We start from the raw sequence: 18,198 nt of genomic DNA, 5'->3' as shown, positions 1-18,198 counted from the left end.
ATAGACCAAGATTTAAATTATACAGTCAAATGGTTAAACATCCAGTGATAGATGTAACTCAAAGGAGAACTGCCTAATATCTTTGGTTGTTAGGACCCTCCTAGTAATATAAACAAGTAGAATTCTCTGGTAGCTACTCACAATAATGCAAAACAGGAAGGAAATTTTGCAAGTCCATTTTATTTTTTAGTAACAAAATTGAAATGATCTCTGATACAAGTGCTCATAATACTTCAAATAAGATTGTATTTCTAGAAAAAAATCCCAAAGAAACTGAGTAAGCAATATATATATGGACATGCTTTATGTTACTGAATTCTCACAGTATTTCTACTATTTTCTCATAATTATATCTGTTATGGTGATCTGTGATCAGTGATCTTCAATGTTGCTATTGTAATTGTTTTGGGGTACTATTAACTCTACTTATGCAAGATGACAAACTTTACTGATAAATGTTGCGTACGTTCTGACTGCTCCAATGACCAGCTGTTCCCCAATTCCCTGTTTCTCACCTTCTCCTTGGGCCTTGCTATTTTCTGAGACAGAACAATATGGACATTAGGACAATTAATAGCTCTACAATGACTGGTAAGTATTCAAGTGAAAGGAAGAGCCACATGTCTCTCACTTTAAAACAAAAGCTAGAAATGATTAAGCTCAGTGAGGGAGGGCATGTCTAAAGCCAAAATAGGCTAAAAGCTAGGCCTCTTGTGCCTAACAGCCGAGTTGTGATAGCAATGGAGAAGTTCTTGATGGAAGTTAAAATTGCTACTCTAGTGAACGCATGAATGAAAAGAAAGTGAAACAGCCTTATTGCTGATATGGAGAAAATTTTGGCGGTCTTAAGGTCAAACCAGCCACAATATTCCCTTAAGCCAAAGCCTAATAATCCACAGCAAACCCCTAACTCTCTTCAATTTTACGAAGGCTGAGAGAGGTGACGAAGCTGCAGAAGAAAAGTTGGAAGCTAGCAGAGGCTGGTTTATCAGGTACAAGGTAAAGCAGCAAGTGCTGATGTAGAAGCTACAGCAAGTTATTCAGAAGCTCTAGCTAAGTTCATTGATGAAAGCAGTTACACTAAACAGATTTTCAATGTAGACAAAGCAGTCTTCTATTGGAACATGACATCTAGGACTTTGATAGCTAGAAAGAAGTGAATGCCTGGCTTCAAAGCACCAGCTGACTCTCATTAGGGACTAATGCAACTGGTGACTTTAAGTTGAAGCCAATGCTCCTTTATAATTCTGAAAATATTAGAGCCCTTAAGAATTATGCTAAATCTACTCTTCCTGCACTCTATAAATGCAACAACAAAGCCTGGATGACAGCACATCTGTTTACGGCATGGTTTACTGAGTATCTGAAGCCCCCTGTTGAGACCTACTGCTCAGAAAAAAGATTCAAAATGTTACTGCCCATTGACGATGCACCTGGTCACCCAAGAGCTCTGATGGAGATGTACAAGGAGATTAATGCTGTATCCACACCTGCTAACACAACATCCATTCTGCAGCCCATAAATGAAAAAGCAATTTGACTTTCACGTCTTTTTTTTTTTTTTTTCTGAGATAGAGTGTCACTCTATCTCCCAGGCTGGAGTGCAGTGGCATGCTCTCGGCTCACTGCAACCTCTGCCCCCCGGATTCAAGCGATTCTTCTGCCTCAGCCTTCTGAGTAGCTGGGGTTAGAGGCGTGTGCCACCATGGCCGGCTAATTTTTGTATTTTTAGTAGAGACGGGGTTTCACTATGTTGGCCAGGCTGGTCTCAAACTCCTGAACTCGTGATCTGCCCACTTTGGCCTCCCAAAGTGCTGGATTACAGGCGTGAGCCACTGCACCCAGCCGACTTTCAGGTCTAAGTATTTAATAAATACATTTTGTAATGCTATAGCTGGCCATAGATGGTGATTTCTCTGATGGATCTAGGTAAAATAAACTGAAAACCTGCTGGAAAGGATCCACCATTCTAGATGCCATTAAAAATATTCATGACTCATGGGAGGAGGTCAAAATATCAACATGAACAGAGGTTGTAAGTTAATTCCCACATTCATGGATGACTTTGAGGGGTTCAAAACTTCAGCAGAGGAAGTAACTACAGATGTGGTGAAGACAACAAGAGAACCAGAATTAGAAGTAGAGTCTGAAGATGGGGCTGAATTGTTGCAATCTCATGGATGAGCAAAGAAAGTGGTTTCTTGAGATGGAATCTATACCTGGTGAAGATGCCATGAACATTGTTGAAATGACTGGCTGGGCGCGGTAGCTCACGCCTGTAATCCCAGCACTTTGGGAGGCCAAGGCAGGCAGATCACCTGAGGTAAGGAGTTCAAGAGCAGTGTGGCCAACATGGTGAAACCTCATCTCTACTAAAAATATAAACATTAGTCGAGCCTGGTGGTGGGCACCTGTAATCCCAGCTACTTGGGAGGCTGAGGCAGGAGAATTGCTTGAACCCAGGAGATGGAGGTCGCAGTGAGCCAACACGGTGTCCCTGCACTCCAGCCTAGATGACAGAGTGAGATTCTGTCTCAAAAAACAAAAAAGAAAAGAAAAATAAATGACAACAAAGGATTTAGAATATCACAAAAACTTAGTTAATAAAGCAATAGGGTTTGGGAGGATTGACTCCAATTTTGAAAGAAGTTCTATTGTGGATAAAATGCTATCAAATGGCATGGAATGATACAGATAAATCGTTCATGAAAGGAAGAGTCATTCCATGTGGCAAACTTCATCGTTGTCTTATTTTAAGAAATTCCCACAGTTACCACAATCTTCAGCAATCACCACCCTGAGCATTTAGCAGCCATCAACATCAAGGCAAGACCCTCCACCAGTAAAAAGATTATAACTTGCTAAAGGCTCAGATAATCTCTAACAATTTTTAAGCAATAAAGTATTTTTAAATTAAGATATGTACTTTTTTTTCTTTTTCTTTTTCTTTTTTTTGAGATGGAATCTTGCTCTGTCTCCCAGGTTGGAGTGCAGTGATGTGATCTTGACTCACTGAAACCTCTACCTCCCGGGTTCAAGCAATTCTCCTGCCTCAGCCTCCCAAGTAGCTGGGATTACAGGCGTGGTATGCCACCACACCTGGCTAATTTTTGCATTTTTCGTAGAGATAGGGTTTCACCATGCTGGCCAGGCTGGTCTTGAACTCCTGACCTCAAGTGATTCTCCCCACCTTGGCCTCCCAAAGTGCTGGGATTACAGGCATGAGCCACTGTGCCCAGCCAGGTATGTGTATTTTTTAGACATAATGCTATTCTACACTTAACACACAGTACAGAATAAACATAACTTTTATAAGTACTGGGAAACCAAAAAATGTGTTTGAGTCACTTTATTGTGATATTCACATTATGGTGGTCTGGAACTGAATCTGCAATATCTCCAATGTATTCCTATAGTAAATTATATTATTTGAATTTCATAGATGAAAACACTAAGGCATAAGAACCTACAAAACCTATAAGAAGATTTACTAAAGGAAAAGGACAGGAACAAAGCCAAGACTAGAACTTAAATCTGATAAAAAAATTTTGTGCATTCCCTACATACAGATGATGAAACTGAGGCATTGTGATGTTCAGGAATTGTGAAATTCAGGAATTTACCTGAAGCCACATGATTATTTGATGGTTCACATATCTAGTATTAAGAATGGTATTTTAACTCCAGTTTTCCAGTCTGACTCCAAAGCCTGTGCTCTGATATGTCACAGGGTTTCTTAGAACAGGTATATAAATATTATATTTCAGAAGCTGAATATTCCCCTTCCCCAAAAGATTTTAACTTATAACAGGTTATTAGATTGCGAACTGAATTCAGACATTCACAGGTCTTGTTTTGGCTAAAGTTTAATTTTACCATAAATCAACAGTTCACACAGGTAAATACAATTTTAGGAAAAGTTATCTAGTTGTTCTAAAAATGTATTAGCATTTCTGAGTGAAGCTACTGAAAGTTTTGAATTTTCTTTAAATCTAACAGTATAATTAAATGCCATATTAATATTAGAAAGGGACAGAAATGAGAGTCATGACTACGAATGTTATGTATATATATTCTAAGAAAGCTACCCGGTCCCCAGGTGGATTAGAATAATTAAGCTCTTGCCAACAGGCCCCACAAATCCAGCAATAGCTTACAAATGCATCATAATGCCTTATTTCTCTTAATAATTATTATGATGTTCTGGTATAGCTCGTTGAAGCAAAACTTTCCCCATGTTAATTTGAGGCTTTGAAAATATACTGGTGTCTTAAAAGCCCCAAGGTGGCTGGATATATAAGAGTAACTAACATTAGTACAAGAAATTAGGGTGTAAAAAAGAAAAATCTAAAGATAAAGCTATTTTTTGGGCTGGGCATGGTGGCTCACACCTGTCATCCCAGCACTTTGGGAGACCAAGGTGGGAGGAGTTCGAGACCAAGAGTTCGAGACCAGCGTGGGTGACATGAGACTCTGTCTTTTTTAAAAAAAATTATTTTGTTCTATGACTTTTTATTAGCCATAGCAAAAAAGAAAAAAAAAAAAGAAAAAAAAAAAAGCAACAAGTCAAGGAGAATAAAAGGCTTTAACTTTTTTTTCTACTTAGTTTAGTTTCCGGCAAGAACATTTATGATCTTGAATACAGATTGTAATTACCCTTAGAATGAAAATCACCAGTTACGCCAAAGGTCATACTTATTTGCTTGGGTTGCTCAACACAAATCGTTTTTTTTTTTTTGAGATGGGGGCAGGCGGTCTCATTATGTTGCCCAGGCTGGTCTTGAACTCCTGGGCTCAAGTGATCCTCTCAGCCTCCCAAAGTGCTGGGATTACAGGTGTGAGCCACTGAGCTCAGCCAATAAATCAGCTTTGAAGCTGTGAAAGGAAAAAGCAAAACAAAAATAAAAAATTTCAACACTATGGAGATAAAGGAGAACCATCTAAGGAAAGTTAATTGTATTAGCCTTTAAAGATAATATATAAATAAAAATGCAAAACAGAACTAGAAGTTGGGGGAAGACACATTTGTGGTTATTGCGCTTCACTCATAAGGAGACCTGAGACCATCTGGTGGCTATTAGCTGAGGTGTGGAAATTCCATATTCTAAGCCTACTGGGCCTCCTAACTGACATACTTTTGTAGGAAAATCTTAGTCCTACCCCTAACAGGACACCAAAGCAATTCCAACCTGCTGGCCTTCCTTCCTTCCTTCCTTCCTTCCTTTTCTTTTCTTTCTTTTTCTTTCTTTCCTTCCTTTCTTTCCTTTCTTCCTTTCTCTCTCTCTCTCCTTTCTTCTTTCTTTCTCTTTTTTTCTTTCTTTCCTTTTTTCTCTTTTCTTTTTTTTCTTCCTTTCTTTTCTTCCTCCCCTCCCCTTCCCTTCCTTTCTTTTCTTTTCTTTTTTTTGAGACAGGGTCTCTCACTCTGTCACCCAGGCTGGAGTGCAATGCCATACTCATAGCTCACTGTAGCACTGTAGCTTCAATCTCTCGGGCTCAAATGATCCTCCTGCCTTAGCCTCCTGGGTAGCTGGGACCACAGGTGCACACCATCATGCTTGGCTAATTTTTATTTTGAGTAGAGATGAAGTCTCACTATGTTTCCCAGACTGGTCTTGAACTTTGGAACTCAAGCAACACCCCCTGCCTTGGCTTCCCAAAGTGCTGGGATTACAGGCATGAGCTACCACACCTAGCTCTAGTTTTCTTAATTTCAGCAACCATAAAATAGGCAGAAAGAATAATATGATAAACCTTTAAAAAATAATTTTAAGAAGTATAGATGTTGACTGGTTCCAGACCAACCACCTTTTCATACTACTAGAAGGAAAGCTGTTTGCAAAGCACTAAATTAATGAAATAGAAAAAGAAAATCCTCATCAATTCCTACAACAGTTAATGACAATGAGCTAATGAACAGACTAAATTCCATGAATGAGGCATTTTACTTAGTATTACGATTAGTAATGATTTCTGCTCTCAAATAACTTAGAACCTTGAAGATACAAGACTTAAACATACAGAAAGCAATTTAAAAAAATCCACATTGAAAAGGTGGTAAAATAAATAAAATAATTGAATTTGAAAATCAAATAAAAAGTAGTGTGGCAGGTAGTTTAGTTAGGAAAGGGAAAGATACTAGAAAGAGCTGCATGGGGGAGAACACTTTACTGAAGCCCAACATAGATGGTATATACTGGTCTCCAAGAGAATATTAACCACCATTAAGTGAGGCCCTTTTCAAACACAGAATAATGAACTTATAACTATGGATTTCCTTATCTACACTGCAAAGTACTTTTACATTCATTTCTTCATTTAATGTCTGCAACAATCCAATGAAATGGTCAGGAAAGTGAGTGCTATTTTACAACAGAAAACACTAAGGCTCAGAAATTGATAAGGTGGCACGAAGAAAAGAATTTAGATATTTTGTTTCTAAGCTTTATCAGACCAGTGATTTCCAAATCCAGATAATTAAGTTTCATCTGGACTGGGAAAAGATGTTTCAAAGTCTTCAGAAGTGATTCTGATGATTAATTTGGTCTGAGAAACAATACAACTGGCTCTAACATTTCACGGGGCATTAAAATTACCTAGAAGGTTTGTTCAAACACAGATTGCTTTTCCCAAACCTCACAGTTTCTGATTTACTAAATCTAGGTAGAGACCTAAGAACCTGCTTTTCTACCAAGTTCCAGGTGAAACCTATGCTTCTGGTCAGGGGATCACACTTTGAGAACCACTGTAATATACCATATGCGTTAAGTAGGTACTATGTGCAAGTGGAAATAGGTATGCTGCTCAAACTAAGAACTATCTTAGGCAACTCTGAAAATTAGGGTTATTAGCATATTGATTTTTGCAGAATAATTAGTTTGTGCTCCAGTGAGAATGACTTTAGTTAACTCTTGAATCAATTTACAAAGGAGTGATTCAAGAGTTAGCTAAGCCCTAAAGTCATGCTTGGAAAAAATGTGTAAGTTTTGGCTTTTGCCTGTATGTTGCAGAATCTCTCAGCTACAGTATGTTTTGAAATAATTCTGTTGGAAGGGTAGGTGGGTGGTATATATTTTGAAGTCTTGCAGAATTGAAAATATGTGTTGCTTCTTCATCAAACAACTTGGCTGAATAAAGAAGTTTAGGGTCCAAATTGCCTACAGAACTCTGTATACACTGCTCAACTGTTTAATGGTAAGAACAAGCCAGTGTTTAATGGTAAGAACAATCAATCTAAAGCTAGTCCACCTTTTCTTCCCTTGTGAACAACTTGTATGTTTTCTTGTTTTTCTCCCTTCCTGGATACCTGATGATGATGATGATGACTTTAACAAGAGAAAGTACAAAGTTTCACCAGAATAGACTTAGTTGTTAGGCTATTTTCATTAATTTTTCCTGGAGTTTGGCAACAAGCTTGTTTGAATTGCAGGCTCAGGTCATCTCCTCTCAGAAAAGTTTTTATCCCATAGAGTGTTTAATAATTGTTTCCATTCAATTTCTTCTGGTCTATTCCAAAATGTCAATTGTATATATTAGATCTCTGTACTCTATCCTTTATGTCAATCACCTTTTTCTTCAAATTTTCTTTTTTAATTTCTTCTCCCCCTTTTCCTCTGCATTTTGAGAGAGCTTCTCAAACTTGTAGTCTGTATCACTAATAAAATTTTCTAATCCACTCTCTGTTGCTTCTGGTGCAGTTTAATTTATATACTGCATATTTAGTTTCTATTTTATTGTTTCTTATTTGGATACTGCATATTTTAGTTTCCATCCTATAGGCCTTACTTATTAATATCCAACACCCTTTTAATGTATGCCTCCCTGTTAGCTGACCCCTACTTTCATCCCAGCCTGCTGTCTTATGAACTTATTTTCTACGTCTCACTCCAAAGACTCCACAATTTAAAAAAACCTACAAGCCAAAAAAAAAAAAAAATGTTTTCTACAATTTTCTTGTTACAGAAGTAACCTTTTATATCAAGAATATGTGCTTTTGCCCTGGTATTGAGTGCAACATTCCTGTATTTTTAAGGTTGCAGAATCTTATTTCAGAGTCTGTCTCCTCACCATTTCTTATATATCGGTTACTAGAGATCTAGAGGTTTGATCAAAGTAGGGTTTGATTTTTCAGCAAGGATACTTCATGATAGAGATGTGAACTTTCATCAGGAAGTATATAATATTCAATTGTCTCTCTTTTTATGATGCTAAGATTAATCCCTATTTTCAGCCTAATACATTATAAAGTCATTATATGACCCAAGAAAGCTCCTAAAGCCTCAGTCATGTCTGTGTTGTAGCCCAAAAAGAAGAGGAAAGCCATTATAAAGTTATCCTTCAGCAGTTCACCCAATATTACTTTTAGCAATCATTGATGATTATTTCATTAAAAGTTGCAAAATGGGTGACATTCTATCAGCCTTTCTTAATGTATAGTTAAAATATTTCTATAAAGAAAATCTTGATCTTGCTAACCACTTAGTTACCCTGAGATATACAGTGTGTACAGGAAGGGCAGAATTAATGATTAAATCTTTATCAATTTTCAAAATAATGAATTGGCTCCCTAGTCTCTAAAAATAATGAGCTTTTAAAAAAAGTAACATATGAACTCACATATTTTTAACATATTTGATATGTTTCAATCTACTGCAGTTATTTCTTTTTCTTGAGATGTCAGTATTTCAGGTATGTGAACACTTCCTTTTTGGTGCTGGTACACTCTATTTAGATATATTTATAGTCATTTCAGTGGTGACTAGATATGGGTTTAGAGGGAGTCAGATGCTTACACCACACTGCTATCTGTACCTGTGAGGAATACGTTTTGCTATTAGTAACAGACACCAGAAATAAACCATCTTATGTTCCAGCTTGGGTTAGTTTTCACTCATATAAAATATACCTAGAAATAGGCAGGCTGGAGCGTACATGTAGCTACATACTCATCAAGGACCTAGGTGCTTTCTATCTTTCTACATTACCTTATGCCCCAAGAAAGCTACTGAGGCCTCAGTCATCATGTCTGTGTTGTATCCCAGAAAGAAAAAGAAAGGCAGAAGGGCAAAACAGCACATCTCTCAGTAGACCTAATTCACACTGAGACTTTCCTCAAGCTTCACACATTTCCAACATTTCATTAGTCAAATCTTAGTCACATGGCCACCTCTAGCTGCAAGGGAAGCTTCTAGGCAGCCACATGCCAAGTGGAAAAAACAGGGTTCTATTATTAAGGAGAAAACAGACCCTGGGAGGAAACCCAGTCTCTGTCATACCATCTCACCAGAAAGTTTCTCAATGTACAAATTAATCACTCTTTCCCCATGTAGCCCTTTACTATATCTCAATTATACAAATTCTTCAAGTCTGGTTTGCAAGTAATTATGAATCTGTGGGTATTTTTCTCTAGACTGAATTTCTTGAAGATGCAGGGCATTTTTTATTTATATATATATTTCCCTCTATCAATGCCTATTCAGGCATTCAACTCAAATGTGCTTTATTCAGACACACTGAAGCATGTATTTGGTCACCATGTTTATAGTTATGTATGTTCATTTTCAAACTATTCTATTGGGTTTTGTTACCTGTATGGCAACCTATTCTTCCCACAATCCAGAGCTTGTGCTGAATGAAAATCATCATCAGCACTCCATAAGTAGGTCAACCCTGCTACTCTCATTTATCCTCAAACCTGAATAAAACATATTTAGGCTAAAAAAATCTTCATTTCAATGAGAAAGGAAGTTGTTCCTTTTTGGGACGGTGGGGAAGGTTACAGAAAAAGGAAAGGTTTAATAAGTAGTTTTACCATATATGCTAAGCATTAGATATACTTTCAGTTACTGAAATCAACCCCTAAGAAGGAGATTTTTTTTTTTTTTTTTAAATCACCCACATACGGTTGAAGAAACTGGGTAGTTCTTAACTCTGCTGAAGAAAAATTATTAGTGACCACAGAGTGGGATTTAAACCTAGATTTATCTGGCTTCGAAGTGTAAGTTCTTTATATCAGACCATAGTATCACATTATCTAACTCCAAATCACCATATACTTTCACACCAATTAGGTAAGAGCAGAAAGATCTGCCCTTGGTTGTGCAGACACAATCTTAAACTACTAGCATTACACATTAGCTTCTGAAACTAAAATATGTTTTTAAAAAGGGCTTTTAAATACATTCAGCTTACTTTTCTCTAGCATTGAAAGCCATAACATAAAAAAGTGGGATAGGAATGTTTTTAACAGCAAAGAGATGCTTCGTATCCAGAAAAACTGAACAATTACAGTGTAGCTAAAATGTTCTTTGAAGTACTGTATAGCACTTAACTTTAAAAGCTCTCTGCTTGCTTCTAAGCAGTGTGTCAAACTAAGCATATGTTATGTAAATAAATCAGTTCAGAAAGGAGTCCCAGGCTTCTCCAGCTGTGTAAGATTTCTCCACTCATTAGGAAAGCCAAGAAAAAGAAAACTTAATGATGTGTTTACTCTGCATGGTTCAAACACAGGTTCTATAGAATAGTTGTTGACAGTAAGTTTTTATGAAACATCTTTTACCAAGTTTGGTGCCATCCTGCAAACTGGAATGTCTAAAGGAGAAAGGTTCATCAAGAAGACTGCTTATAGTAATTTTAAAAATCATAAGATAGCATATTAGCTATGCAGAAGAAGTTATATGTGGAAGAAATCAGTGCCCAAATTGTTTTGTTTTGTTTTTTTAAAGTTTTTTTGGAGACAGAGTCTTGCTCAGTCACCTGGGCTGGAGTGCAGTGGCACGATCTCGGCTCACTGCAACCTCCACCTCCTGGGTTCAACCGATTCTCCTGCCTCAGCCTCACAAGTAGCTGGGATTATAGGTGTGTGCCACCAATGCTTGGCTGATTTTTTTTTGTATTTTTAGTAGAGACGGGGTTTCACCATGTTGGCCAGGCTGGTCTCGAACTCCTGACCTCAGGTGATCCACCTGCCTCGGCCTCCCACAGTCCTGGGATTACAGGCATGAGCCACCGCGCTCAGCCCCAAATTGGTTTTTAAATGAGTTATTATTAGGATAATTTTTTATATAGAATGCAGTTTTGAGCTACTTCACAAAGCAATTTAGAAAGCATGATATCAGAAAAAATGATTGAGAGAATATGCTAATGGAAATGTGTGAGGATAATCTGGTAGAATAAACAATACTGCAAATTCTACTTGTAATTTGATGTAATGTTTTTTCTAATATTTATGATAAAAAGAAACATTTAATATACCAGCCTTCAGACATTGCATAATCTTTTGCAATTTTAAAGATACATAACAGTAGTATCCACATTATAAATTTCTATTAGTAATTAATAGTTAACAGAATGGCAGGTCAAGAGACTAGGAAATGGGGACCTTTATAAAAAGGGGGGTAGAGGAAGAGACTAGCAGCAGTTTTGAGTTCTTATTAATGTAATCCCACTTAAGTCTCATAACTACAAAGTGGTATTACCTTCATTTTTCAGATAAGGAAACTGATATAGAGGCAACTGCTGACTCAACCACTTACTAGCTTTTCTTCCACTGCCAGTTATTTCACTTCTCTGAATCACAGTTTTTCACTAGTACACTAGCACTAGTACTATCTAGCTCACAGGTACCTCACAGGTGTCTTGAGGACTAAATGAGGTAAGTGTATATACTCAAAATGTGGAAATGTAAGTTCCATTTTTCTTTCAGAGAGGTTACTAATTTTTTCAAGTCTCAAATTGTCCAAAATCTATTAAGAGATACAGCTAGAAAATGAAACCAGATTATAGGCCCAGAACCCAAATTTATCTTAGTCCAGTGTTTGCCATTATACTACATTTCCCTGCACTTTTCATATCATTTATTTCCTCCTCCTCCTCCTCCTACTACTACATGCTAATTTTTTAAAAAGGCGTGTCTCAAATGTCATCTCCAAATTTTGAAAGCAATCAACAAATTCATCTCCAATTTCTAACAAAGGGCTCACAGCCTTCAATGACGTATCTCATATCTAAAACTAAGGAATCTATAAACTCGTTAGTCAGAAGGCCATATGACTCCAGAGAATGTTGTAATAATCCAGAAATTTTAAAACTAAACAGGTTATGAACATGTACAGTTACAGCAGTTTATTAATAATAATTCCAAGCTGGAAACAACCCAAATGTGCACCAAATGGTGACTTTTAAACTATGGTTCATCCATACAATGAAACACAACACAGCAATGCACTGATACCGATACCTGCCACAACATAGATGAATCTCAAAAGCATTTCACTAAGTGAAGGAAGTCAGACACAAAAATGCACTTACTATATAATTTCATTTATGTGACATTCTGGAAAAAGAAAATCATAGGGATTAAAGTTAATCAGCAGTGGCAGGAAGGGAGTGACTTATAATGCGACACAGATGAGTGGCTTTTGAGGATGATGGAAATATTCTAATTTTGATTGTTGTGGTGGTAAATGACTATTCATCTGACAAAACTTAACCAACTATACATTTTAAAGAGGCACATTTTATTTTATGTAAACTATACCTTAGTAAAATTAATCTATAATGGGTTTCTATAGTTTTGTTTTTGAGTAATAAATTCTATGAAAATATAGAAGAAACTAATTAAATAGGTAATATAAACAAAGGGAGAAGGTATATTTTCAGGACAACCTGAGTTTTTGAGTCTGATAGGCCTAAATTTGAATCCTGGTAAGCTTGACAATCTGGGACAAGTTAGTTGACCTTTCCAAACCTCGGTTTCCTCATCTGTTAAGCTGATATAATACCTTCTGCTTTATAAAGTAGTTTTAAGATTAAGTGAACACTTAATTTAGTGCCTACCACACAGTAGGCACTCATAGTAGGAAAACAAAGGAAAATGTTTATGGATTAACTGATATCTAAGCCAATTAAAAAAAGAATAATATTCGTGCCAGGCACAGTGGCTCATACCTGTAATCCCAGCACTTTGGGAAGCTGAGGTGGGCAGATCACTTGAGGTCAGGAGTTTGAGACTAGCCTGGCCAACATGGCGAAACCCCATCTCTACTAAAAATACAAAAATTAGCAAGGCATGGTGGCATAAGCCTGTAATCCCAGCTACTTGGGAGGCTGAGGCAGGAGAATCGCTTGAACCCAGGAGGCAGAGGTTGCAGTAAGCTGAGATCGTGCCACTGCACTCCAGCCTGGGTGACAAAGCAAGACTCCATCTCGAAATAATAATAATAATAATATTCATCTATCTATATCAGTTCATTTAATCGACAAATATTTGTTAAACATCTGTTATAAGGTATGTTAACATTTTCCCAAATAAATAATCAGTAAAACCAGAGTACATATTCCCCTGAAAAAATCACATTTCTCTAAGCTTCTGTAATTTTTATTATCTCATAAAAGTTGATAAGAATAGCAATCAAGAAACAAATATAATCTGCCTTTCCACAGAATGATTATTGGTAGGGAACATAAATTTTATCAGCAATAAATGTGAATTAAATAAGATTTAAACTAGTATTTCCCAGACGCACAATTTTCTAGGCAAAGAAGAAGGTTACCAAATTGAATTAACTTCAGCACTGCAAGAACTTTCATTAACCTCCTGCTTAAGACCTTACTTCATGTTGAGCAAAGGGTATAGATACTTTCTGTTGGTTTTTAAATTTGAGGTGAATACAACTTGCAGCACAGAAACTGCATTTACCTAAAAAAATAAGGTAGTGAAGCAGAAATGAAATTTTACCTAAGATTATTTCTTAATGCATATAAATATATTCCATGTATATATATCAATATATTTTCTAAGGGCTGAAATTAAGTTTTCACTGACATTTATATAAACAACCTAAAATCTTGGCACTGGGATTATTTACAAAGGTAAAACCTGAATTACAAATATTTGGCAAGGAGAAAATTATACTTTCTTTCTTCCCAAATCAAAATCGTCTTCTATGGGGCGGCATCCCCACCTTGGCTGTGGGAATGGTGACCCCGGAAAAAATAAAGTCAAAAAAATTTTTAAAAAATAATCTTCTGGCCAGGCGCGATGGCTCATGCCTGTAATCCCAGCACTTTGAGAGGCTGAGGCGGACGGATTACCTGAGGTCAGGAATTCGAGACCAGTCTGGCCAACATGGTGAAATCTCCTCTCTACTAAAAATACAAAAATTAATTAGCCGGGCGTGGTGGCGCGTGCCTGTAATGCCAGCTACTGGGGAGGCTGAGGCAGGAGAATCGCCTGAACCCAGGAGGCAGAGGTTGCAATGAGCCGAGATCATGCCATTGTACTCCAGCCTGGGCAACAAGTGCAAAACTCCGTCTCAAAAAAAAAAAAATCTCCACATATGTATATGTGTATCACATATATTTCACATGTACGTATGTGTTTTCTTCCTGTGACAAGCTATACCGTGTAGCCTACACACTGCTTCATGTTTTAAAAATTGCTTCCTTAAGACAGAATTTAAATTATTACTCACACATCATCATAAACTCTAGGTTTCAAATTGTGGCAAATGCTGATTAAGAAATTAAGATGTTGGCCGGGCGCGGTGGCTCACGCCTGTAATCCCAGCACTTTGGGAGGCCGAGGCGGGCGGATCACAAGGTCAGGAGATCAAGACCACGGTGAAACCCCGTCTCTACTAAAAATACAAAAAATTAGCCGGGCGCGGTTGTGGGCGCCTGTAGTCCCAGCTACTCGGGAGGCTGAGGCAGGAGAATGGCGTGAACCCGGGAGGCGGAGCTTGCAGTAAGCCGAGATCGCGCCACTGCACTCCAGCCTGGGCGACAGAGCGAGACTCCGTCTCAAAAAAAAAAAAAAAAAAGAAATTAAGATGTTATACAAATCTTTCCTTCTCTATTAAGCCAACCACAAAGTAGCTATGGTCTCTAAACAGTCTAATAGGGTACCTGAGTTATAAACTGAGCTTCTTATCATACCCTACAATGCACATATGTAATAAGGATAGAGACTGTTCTTTTTCCTTAGTGCTGAAACTCCACCACTAGGAAGCAAAGTTTAACATATGCTGAATTTGAAGACATGACAACAATGTTTCCTCCATTACTATTGTCTGGGGGGAGAAAGCATTCAAGTATGTTATTAATGTCTATTTCTTGACTTAAAATGTAATTTTTCTAGAAGTTTCTTGGTATAAATTTACACAGCCTGAATGTAGAGATAAAACAAAGAGAATTTATAAACTAAAAACAAACATAAAGTCAATACAATTTTGATTTCTCTTTTCTCCATGTTAGTCACAAGAAGTGACCGAGGAGGTCAAACTTCAAGACTTTTGGGGGCTTTATGGAATCTTTTACATGTTTTTCACATACTTTACATCTAAATTCTTAGAGGTTATAGAGCACCCAAAAGTTAAATATGCCCACCCTGAACATACTTTTCTGAAAGGAACCGCTTAAGATGACTATGAAATTTTAAGCCCGTATTCCCTCTTTCAGCCTTTCCAGGAAAATGAGAAACTATCCTAAAATGCCCAAATATGAATATTCTACAGTCTTTAATAATAAATGTCAATAAGTTACACCGTTAGAACATTGTTTCTCAATCGTGTATTCTTGGCTCCTTTCCTACTGTCTGCTGCTCCTCCTGAAACAGCATATTCTCCAACCAAACAGAAATATTCTCATTTAGTCTATGACTTTAGACTGATCAAAAGCTTACTCTCAAGGATAAATGTCTTATATGTGCTTGCTGTTGCATTTATGTCAAAAAATAAGCTCCTTGAGAGGAGAAGCCATGTGTGAATAGCTTTTTCCCCCTTTTGTTTTCTATTTAATTGTCTAATTGTTTCTATTATACATATAAACAATTTCTGTGAATATAATTTCCCCCTCAAATTCTACTCTGCTATTCTAAACACTTATTTTTTCCCTGTAAGAAGCCACAGCTAGTTTAGGAATTATAATGGTTTCAAGCTCTGCAACAATAAAAACTAGAAAGCAATGCATCAATTTTTTTAAAGGACTTGAAATGTTTTAGACAACTGGGAAAATAAAGGCATAACTCAATGATATCTATTTTCATGACAAATAACTCAGGAGGAAGAACATATGGACATATTAATGTACACACACACACACACACACGACTCATGTAGTCATATCAATCCCATAAAACCAAGTGACTAATCAAGACTTTTGTTCCTAGGAATGCATTTTGTAATATAACACAATTTGTATCTCATCTTAGGAGCCACTGCCTGAAAGTATCACTGATTACTAAGAACATAGTATTAGTCCTAGATTAGCACTAGCGGTTAGAAAGACATTAATGACTATTCTACCATACTCTCCTACGAGACTGACACTATGGCTTCACTCATTAACATACTGGACACAGAAAGCTGTTCTCTCTCAAGTAATTAAAATTATGTTATTTTCTTGCAAATAAAAGGAAACTATAATTACTCAGACAATAGCCTACTTTACTCCATCCAAAAGTATATATAAAAATCTGAGTCTGGGCGTGGTGGCTCAGGCCTGTAATCCCAGCACTTTCGGAGGCCAAGGTGGGTGGATTACAAGGTTAGAAGTTTGAGACCAGACTGGCCAATATGGTGAAACCCTGTCTCTACTAAAAATACAAAAATTAGCCAGGCGTGGTGGTGTGTGCCTGTAATCCCAGCTACTTGGGAGGTTGTGGCAGCACAACTGATTGAACCCAGGAGGCGGAGGTTGTAGTGAGCCGAGATGGTGCCATTGCACTCCAGTCTGAGTGACAGGGCAATACTCCATTTCAGGAAAAAAAAAAAAAAAAAATACATACACACACACACACACACACACACACACACACACACATACACACACATCTGAATCACACATGTATCCTAAATGGGAAAAAAGCTTATAGGCATATATAAAGATATCAAAAAGTCCTTTAAGATCTAGAGAACAAACAACAACAAAACAACAAAACAATGAAATGAGGGCATTTGCTGAGGATGTTGCCAAGTGCTCAGGGAATATTCCATCAACTCACTTAACATGTGATTTTTAAGAATGACTGGACAAGGCTGGGTGCAGTGGTTCATGTCTGTAATCCCAGCACTTTGGGAGGCCGAGGCGGGCAGATCATGAGATCAGGAGATAGAGACCATCCTGGCTAACACAGTGAAAAATATAAAAAAATTAGCTGGGCATGGTGGCGGGCGCCTGTAGTCCCAGCTACTTGGGAGGCTGAGGCAGGAGAATGGCGTGAACCCGGAAGGTGGAGTTTGTAGTGAGCCAAGATCACGCCACTGCACTCCAGCCTGGGGAACAGAGCAAGACTCCGTCTCAAAAAAAAAGAATGACTGGACAAAAAACACTAGGTAGCAAAGGCAAAATCTCTGGCTGCTCATAAAAACTTGGTAAAATTAGCTATTTTGTCTTCAAAAGTCTAAAGTATAATAAAATCTGTCTCACACCCTACTTACCCATACCTAAGTAGGTTTATGTTTGGCTCAGAACATTCACTCAAAAAAGGTTATCTAATTTTTTTTCTGTCATATGAAAAAAGAAAGTTGATGACTCTCCTGATTTAGTTATCTAACAGTTCATTCTAACAAATACTGTGTTTTTGTACATACTTAAAAGCTTTCTCTGACACATCTACTCCAGTATCAGCTCTACACTGAACAAATCATATTTAAGACGAGTGACTTGAGTTATCATAGGGCTTCACTAATACTGATGTTCTCTCTCCAAAGTATCCCTTTATACAATAGGGGTCTCTAATGATTATCTGGATACCCTTTCTGTAGGGTATTAATTAGGATAATCTAGGCCTGGGGTTGTAACAAATATTCCCCATAATCTTAGTGACTTAGCAAAAATTTCTCTCTTACACATGGTACACTGACTCAAATTACATTTAAACAATGAATCATCCTTGATTTAGTTAGGCAATAATTATATATATTTTATACACATACACTTTTTTTCCCTACTGACATCCGACTCAATAAAATACTAATTAGAAAGCTCACTCTTGGCCGGGCGTGGTGGCTCACGCCTGTAATTCCAGCACTTTGGGAGGCCGAGGCGGGTGGATCATCTGAGGTCAGGAGCTCAAGACCAGCCTGGCCAACACAGTGAAACCCTGTCTCTATTAAAAGTACAAAAATTAGCTGAGTGTGGTGGTGGGAGCCTATAATCCCAGCTACTCAGGAGGCTGAGGCAGGAGAATCGCTTGAACCT

At 37.5% G+C, this 18,198-nt stretch overlaps 1 protein-coding gene across 6 annotated transcripts in view; it reads right to left on the bottom strand.

The window, feature by feature from the left end:
* Positions 1-18,198, bottom strand: part of GLCE (glucuronic acid epimerase) — a 121,785-nt gene that overhangs the window by 24,969 nt on the left and 78,618 nt on the right.

This window comes from Macaca mulatta, chromosome 7 (genome assembly GCF_049350105.2).
Source record: "Macaca mulatta isolate MMU2019108-1 chromosome 7, T2T-MMU8v2.0, whole genome shotgun sequence".
NCBI lineage: Eukaryota > Metazoa > Chordata > Mammalia > Primates > Cercopithecidae > Macaca > Macaca mulatta.
Note: the sequence above shows the minus strand (reverse complement) of the source record. Positions and strands in the feature narration are given on the sequence as shown.